Source organism: Bubalus kerabau, chromosome 17, assembly GCF_029407905.1.
Source record: "Bubalus kerabau isolate K-KA32 ecotype Philippines breed swamp buffalo chromosome 17, PCC_UOA_SB_1v2, whole genome shotgun sequence".
Lineage (NCBI taxonomy): Eukaryota > Metazoa > Chordata > Mammalia > Artiodactyla > Bovidae > Bubalus > Bubalus kerabau.
In genome coordinates this window covers 43832429-43840433 of record NC_073640.1, presented here as the reverse complement: position 1 = coordinate 43840433, position 8005 = coordinate 43832429, and the positions used below count along the sequence as shown (strand labels likewise).

The window sequence follows — 8005 nt, the reverse complement described above, 5'->3', positions numbered from 1 at the left end:
AGGGGGTCCTGGGTGCGCCCCCAGCCCTGAAGCCCACACTCAGAGGGCAGAAGGACCACACGCCCCTGGAGCGGCTGAAGAAGGCAGCCCAGGAAATGTCTCTGCCCAGCCCGTGGCACTGCTGGGCTCGGGAAGGCCTTTCTTTTCGATACTAAGAAACCCCTTTCTGGTTCCCATAAATGACTTAAGCTCTTCCCTATTGAGGCGCTCCCTCCAGCTGGGCTGGCATTGAGGCCCCCGCCCTGGGGCCTGAGTCTTTGTGAGCAAGGGGCCCCGCTCTGGGGAAGATGAAGGGGAAAAGCCCTTCCCTTTCTTTCCTCCTAAGCCCCTCAAACTCACTGTGACCCACAGATAAATCCCTTTTAACAAGGCTCACTTCCTTGTCCAACCAGTTAAAATTCCAAAAATAAACACAGACCAGAGCGGGCTTTTCCTGCAGCTTTGGAGGCCGTTAGGGATGGGGAGTGGGGGGTGGTGCTTGCCTGATGGGGAGCAGTACATTGCCTTCCAAAATGGGGTGCTCGGCCTGTCCCCACTGCCTGGAGTCCCTCCCGAGAGCAGCCCCTCTAGGCCAAGAAGCAGCAGCTCCAGGCAGGAGCCCAGGGGCCACCTGGGCCCCCTCCCACATGGGCCATCATCCCTCTACACTGTCACACAAGTTCCCCTGGGTGACACTCTCACTGCTGAACCAAGGCCCGCGCCAACCTCAGTCCTCCCTGCCTGACCCAGGTTGGGGGGCGGGAGTGGGGGTCAAGCCCAGGGTCTCAGGCTGACGTGCGAGCATATGAGTGAGGGGCCAGATGAAGGGTGCTCCTCAGCAGGCCAGACACAGGGAACCCAACCCTCCCTTTCCTCAGAGCTGGACACATTCCCCAAGCCCCTCTGTACACGAGCTGTAGCTACGGCCATGCAGGGTCTCCTGGGAGCTCACTCAGAGAAGTGAGCCCCAGAGCCACTCAGGGCACGCAGAGGGCATGAGTGGGGGTCGGGGTGCCCTGCTTTCTCTGAAACCTTAGGGGCTGCTCCTCCTTTGCCTCTTCCCAGAGCTGGCTGCCCCTCAGAGGAGCCAAAGGACCTCGAATGGAGCAGGGCTCTCACACAGGTCCCGGGGCTGCTGGCCAGCCCTGCAGGCCTCTGCCCGGGGCCCCTGGGGACCCCGGGGCTCAGGGCTTGGGGTTGGGTGGCCCACACCTCTGCTCCTTTCCCCCCCTGCATTCTTGCCTTGCACTGGGCCTCGAGAAAAGCAGCTTGCTGAGTAGCACCCAAATCCCAACTGGTCTCTCTGCTCCACCCAGGATAAACGCCCATCCATCTTCTGTCTGTCCATCTATCCATCCTTCCTCAAGTATTTATCAAGGATTTGTTATATTCACAATGCCATCTGAATACCAAGGTATGGCAGCAGACATGACAAGTGAAATGCTTGACCCAACGCACCTGCAACGAAACAAAGCCACCAGAGAAAACCAGAGGACAAGGCTGGTTTACTTGGGCAGGCAAGGATGGCTTCTAGAAAGGTGATGTTGAGGTCCAGCTGGTGATTCAACAGGCTCAGGAAAGAACGTCAGGCCAGGGAGAGCAGGCAAAATGTCCAGAGTTGCAGAGTGCTTGGGGTGTTCTAGAAAATAGCAGGACAGCGTAGCTGACATTTATTAAGGGAGAAGCCAGTGTCGCTTCCCATGGTTGCCACTCAGCCCTGTCTACTTCCCACCGGAGATGCCCTAGGTGGACTACAGTGGGCTTGGCTGCCCCTGGGTAGCCTCAGAAGGGCCCCTGGGCCACCAGAGCCCAGAGAAGAGGAGCAGCCAGAGGGCCTTGCAGACCATCGAGAGGAGAAGGGAGACCCATCTTTGAGCCCTCCCTGACCTGGGGTGCAGCCAGTGTCTAGACAATCCCACCCCCACACACCAGCCCCTGGCTATGGGCGCCCCGAGAGCTCTAGGCGCAGACCCCAATGGCACATCCCTGACAAACCTAGACAGCTTCCTGAGGTGCCCTCACAAAGTGTTCCAGGCTTCATGGCTTAAACAGCAGACATGTTACTGTCTCACAGTTCTGGAGGCTTAGAAGTTAGAGGTCACGGTGGATTCTTCTGAGGACTGTGAGGGAAGGATCTGTTCCAGGCCCCTCTCCTTGGCTGGTAGGTGCTATCTTCTCCCTGTGTCTCTTCACTCTGTCTTCCCTGCATGAGTGTCTATGTCCAGATTTCCCCTTTTGGTAAGGACATCAGCCATATTAGATTAGGGCCCAAAGGAGCACAACAAGGCTGTGTATTGTCACCCTGCTTATTTAACTTATAGGCAGAGTACATCATACAAAATGCTGGGCTGGATGAATCATAAGCTGGAATCAAGACTGCCAGGAGAAATATCAACAACCTCAGATATGCAGATGATACCACTCTAAAGGCAGAAAGTGAAGAGGAATTAAAGAGCCTCTTGATGAAGGTGAAAGAGGAAAGTGAAAAATCTGGCTTGAAACTCAGCATTCAAAAAACTAAGATCATGGCATCCAGTCCCATCACTTGATGGCAAACAGAAGGGGAAAAAGTGGAAGCAGTGCCAGATTTTATTTTCTTGGGCTTCAAAATCACTGCGGATGGTGACTGCAGCCATGAAATTAAAAGACTCTTGCTCTTTGGAAAGAAAGCTATGACCAACTTAACGTATACAAAAGCAGAGACACCACTTTGCCAACAAAAGTCCATATAGTCAAAGCTATGGTTTTTCCGGTAGTCATGTAGGGATGTGAGTTTTTCCGGTAGTCTTGGGGGATGGGGAACAAGGCTGAGCGATGAAAAATTGATGCTTTCGAACTACGGGGCTGGAGAAGACTCTTAAGAGTCCTTCGGATAGCAAGGAGATCATACCAGTCAATCCTAACGGAAATCAACCCTGAATATTTATTGGAAGGACTGACGCTAAAGCTGAAGCTCCAATACTCTGGCCACTTGATGCAAAGAGCTTACTCATTGGAAAAGACCTTGATGCTGGGAAAGACTGAAGGCAAAAGGAAAAGGCAGAAACAGAGGATGAGATGGTTAGATAACATCACCGACTCAATGGACATGAATTTGAACAAACCCTGGAAGATAGCGGCAGTCAGAGGAAACTGGCATGCTACGGTCCACAGGGTCACAAAGAGTAGAACACAACTTAGCGACTGAACCACAACTCTAGTATGACCTCATCTTAACTAATGAAATCTCCCACGACCCTATTTCTAAACAAGAAAGTGGTTTAACCTGTTACACATGGAGGCCAGGAGAGGCTGCTTATCCCCCTTATCCTCTGGGGGTGGGAGGGGCTAGCATCCCTTGTTCTTTCACTCATTCCCTCCCTGGGTGTTTGCCAACGAGCCAGGCACGGTGCAGGGCAGAACCAGACGTGGATGATTGTTACTGCTCTTTATCACCCTTGCTTTCGGGGGCGGGACTGGGCCTTACTTACTCACCACTGTATTTTCAGCATCTGACACAGAGGCGGTGCCTAATAAATGTCTGCCCTCTGTCCACAGTCTCAGGAACACACCCGCCTGAGCCGTCAGGAGAATGCGCTGAGTGAGGACTAACTGGGAACCTCCACTCCCTGCTCTGCCCATCCAGCCCACTCGGATTTGGGGTTCTTGTTTTTCCTATGGCCCAAGCTTATCGGTCAGCTGAGGTGTGAGAGCTACTCTCCCCTGGCAGCTGAAGAGATGGACGGGGTGCCTGCCACACAGCGCAACCCTCAGACCACACACGTCTGTTCTCCTGGCTGGAGAGGAGTAACAAAAGTGAAAAACAGTCTTGGCTGTCCTTCAGCCCCTGGTTCCCACTCACCAAGACCCTCAGAAAGTCACATCCTTGTGGGCGAACCCTCAGGATGGAAGAAGGGAGGGAGGGAGGGAGGGATGAATGGACGGAGAAATGGAAGGATGGGTGGGTGGATAGAGAGCTGAATGGAGGGATGGATGGATGGATGAATGGAGGGAGGGAGTCAATGAACTCAGCCAGACTCCTCTTCAGGAGCCTTGCTCTCTTTCACTTCCTCCGTGAACTACGCAATGAAGTCCACGGCTCTGCCCAGCATTCCAGCCTCCTGCTACCCGTATACTTCCACGCAGGAGTCTGGTTTGTCCCCCACCTCACAGCACAGCTTCACAGCTGAGATGTGGCCACAGCATCCAACTCTACAGTGCGGGCCTTCCCTCTCTTCCCAAGGCTTTCCCCAGCCTTCTCGGGATGGAGGTATTTCCATATCACACATTCTATGGTCTCTGTGACCTTTCGGGCACATTTACTCCTGGCACGCTGGCCAAATGACAGGCCCTTCCTCGGAGACACCCAGGTCAATGCCCAATATCGACAGCACCTGCCTGCCTCCTGTCTGCCCTGGCTGCCCTGTCACCTGTCGCCAGGCCTCAGCACAGGCAAGGCTCTCCCGCCCTGGCACGGAGGAGGAAGGCTCCCTGCGGGCCTGCGGGGCTGCCGCAGTGGCCTCCCTCGCTGGCCTTGCAGGCACCTCCCTGCACTCAGAACCCCTCATGGACTATGAGCTTAGAGGAGCCATCGTGTCCCTGGAGAGCATGAACCCAAGGCCCACTGTCCCCAGCTGTGCTGTCGGGCAGCCCCCCTGGAACAGCCCATTCGTGCTCCCTGCCAGTGCCCTGCACAGCCGGCTGCCCGCCTCCTGGGGGGCATTTCAGCACAATGGGCTTGGCGGCCCACAGCTTCCCAGGCGGATGTGATGGCAAATAGCAAGCACTTGGCATATCTTCGGGATTTCTGAGCATAACAGAAATGTCAGGCGGATTTTAATGAAAGGCTGTGTGCTTCTGGGGATTGACAGGCCGACACAGAATCCTAATTTTCAGATGGCTTGTTCTCAGGGCTTTTAGCACCCAGAGTCAGGGCCGAGGGGAGCCCCCAATGTCCCTGAGGGTCCTAGGCCATCACCCATGTGTAGGATCATCCGCCCTTCAGCCAAGAGGCTCCCTTCCAGTGTCTGGCCGTGGTGCTGAGTCCTGATTTAGAAACCAAATTATTTCTCTTCCTCACCCGCTGCAATTGGACACCTGCCTTTTGCCTACTCTTTTGAGCAGCATGCAGCAGAGGAAGCAGCATCCATCCCCTCAGCTGACGTCAGGAGGGTGGCAGGGGCACAGCCGGCTGCCCTGGGCAGGTGCCGCGTGGGCAGGTGCCACCGGGGGGCGGGGGTGGTGGTGCTTGGCAGGGCAGCCCATGGGGGCTGAGGAAATCACCCTTAAAACGAAACCCTGCTTTCCTGGCCAGCTCCAGTAGGCCAGGGGACCCTGATAAAGGGGTCCAGGCAAGGGCCAGCCACTCCCTGAATGTGGGGTGATCAACGGATCTGCACTGAAAGAAGTGCTTGCCCTTTGGTGAGCACAGCTGGGGTGCTTGAGGAGACAGCTCGCCCGGGGCCAGCGTGGCCCTGGGTGCTGGGACAGGCTGGAAAGACCTGAGCCATCTGTGGTCTCCAATAGCACCACTCTCTGTTAAGGGCACGGGACTCTCTCACTTTGTCAAGTGTATGCCACCACTTCAAGTCCCCTCCCTCCAATGACATTGCAGGCTGCCCCTCACTTTCCCACAGGGAAGCCCCTGGTCCCTGCTTTCAGGAGCCCAGAGCTGGCTTGGAGGGACACAGCCCTCAAACAAGCAAACCACTGAGCTGGACAGTGATCACCACCAGAAGGAAAGAAAGCGAACCCATGTGAGACAGGGCGGAGAGGGGAGCAGGTGATTTTCACAAGGGCTCAAAGGGCTCTGGTGGGGGTGGTGAGAGGTGCCCTAAGAAGCCTGAGTTCTGCCGTCTCCTGGCACTTGGCAAGGACTCCAGGGGTGGGGGACTCTTCCCTACCTCCAGCCGGCCCCTGGATCAGACCTCCAGGCCGGGGTAGGCTTCATTTCCCTCACTACACTGGGGACAAGAATGGACAGACACCTTCAGTTTGGCAAGCCCAGTCACTAAAAGAGGCTGAGGGGAAGAGGAGGAGGAAGCAGATCGGACAGCCCCAGGCAGGCAGGGCTTCATACCCACTGCCTCCAGGCCCTCTCCCGGTGCCTGGCCCTGAAGGCACTCAAATCTATGACCGCTAGTCCAATTCCCTGCCCCCCAAGGGGCTGAGCCAAAGCTTGGAGCCGACAGCCAAGGAATCCTGAATGTTACTAAGTGAGGAGTCCATTCTCCCAAGCCAGGGGACAAGCTCCTGGGGACAAGGACAGGGAAGCTGGGGGTTGCCGTGCGGCAGCACAACCCCAGGAGGCTTGCTGGGGGCATCAGTGCTGCGGGGCCTCCACAGAGGGTGGGATTTGGATGGGGCAGTTGGCGAGGTGGCAACGCCAGTGCATGGGTGGCAAAACGGTGGGGAAGGCGAGTATGGGAAGTCCCCCTGCCTGCTGGGCAGGTGTGGGCAGGCCTGGCGGCTGATCACAGGCCCTGCCAAGGCACAGGACGGGGCCTCTGACTTTGGAGAAACATGTGCCTTCAGGAGTGTGGAGCCAGTCCTGCTGGGTCACCCACCAAAGGAGCCAAGGGCTGGGTCCAGGTGGGGATGGTGGAGGGCCCGAGCCTGAAGGGATTCTGGAGGCAACACACCCCTGGTGACCGCACAGGGCAGCTGAGTGGGGGTGGCAGAGTGAAAGAGCATCATGTCACGGTGACTGAGTGAGCTCCAAGCCTCCCTGGCCGCCGGAGGACCCCGCCGCTCCACGCTGACTCCTTCCCGGGCCTCTGCTCTGGGGGCACTCCCCGGGCACCCTCTGCGTCCTCTCACCCCACCCCCCTCCCTGCCTCTCGCCCTTCCTCTCGGTTCCTCGAATGCACTGGGCTCCTTCCCAGGCTGCTCCGCTTGCCAGGACGGCTCTGGGCTCCTGTCCTGGCCACTCCCCTGCCCTTCTCCCTTGGCTCCTGCAGGAAGCCTCCTGGTAGGGGTCCCTCACTTGTGTAACATCTGCCCTCCACCCCCTCCAGAGGCACCCAGCCAGGGGCTGAGATGGGCCAGTGAGGGAGCATCTCCCTGCCCACCGCAGGGAGGGGACCTCTGTCGGCGGATCCGCCCCTCCCGCAGATGGAAGGCCTCGCCAGCCAGCGTCCTGCCCCGGGTCGCCGGGGTCCCAGTACACAGCGCCCGAATGAATGAGGCTGGAAGGAATGAGTGAGTGAGCGAGCCCCCTCCAGCCTCTGGCTCCTCCTCCTTTGCCCCCAGGCTGCTGCGGTTCCCCACAAAGGGAGGGGTTCGCAAGGGGCTTGGTTGGGGCGCTAGGCGTGGGCGGCCCCTAAGCAGATAGTTCTGAAACCTGCGCGCTGAACTCCACAAACAGCCCCAAAGAGGAGCCGAGATCGATGCGCTGCCCTATCGACAAAACCTCAGCCGTAATGCAGATATTTCTCACATTTTTATTGTGTTCATGTATGTTGATTCACAGCGGTTTTGTCAATAAAAAAAACACCACACAAAGTCTCACAGTAAAACTGTCACCAAAAATTATTTATTGCTGTGATAACAGCAAATTATATGTTAGTGGAGATTTGTGGCGGTGGCTCGGACAGAGGCTGGTGGCATCTGGGGCCCAGGCGAAGGTCGCTCTAAAACCTGCGCGAGAAGGCAGGTGCCCCTGCCCACCGTGGCTGACCACGCCCTCCTCAGCTGGGGCGCAGGGTCGCCCCTATAGAACCAGGGTCGGGGAGCTGAAGGCCTGGGCAGGGTCCACACCCACCAACCCGAAGGAGAAGGTGGGGTGCGGGCGCCCGGAAGCGGGAAAGGGTGATTCTGACGAGGTGAGCCAGGAGGGTGTCCTCAAGGAGGTGAGAGGTGGCGCCACCTCGAACATCAGACGGGTTTCAAATGTGCACTTCCCCGAGCAGGAAGCAGCAGGAGCAAAAGCTTGAAGGCAAATGCCCGCGTGTTCAGGACGCAGGGCAGGACTCACTTGGCTCATGGGAACCGAGGGGCACCTGGGCCCGCAGCACCTACTAAGCCCCGGCTCCTCTCCCCAGGCCGC

At 57.4% G+C, this 8005-nt stretch overlaps 1 long non-coding RNA gene across 1 annotated transcript; it reads right to left on the bottom strand.

Annotated features, from left to right (window-relative positions):
* Positions 1-1477: 1477 nt before the first annotated feature.
* On the bottom strand, positions 1478-3212 carry LOC129632332 (uncharacterized). The gene is made up of 3 exons (XR_008704469.1): positions 3084-3212; positions 1975-2211; positions 1478-1618 (listed from the first exon to the last, which is right to left on the bottom strand). It is a non-coding gene; the product is annotated as an uncharacterized LOC129632332 (long non-coding RNA).
* Positions 3213-8005: the final 4793 nt, after the last annotated feature.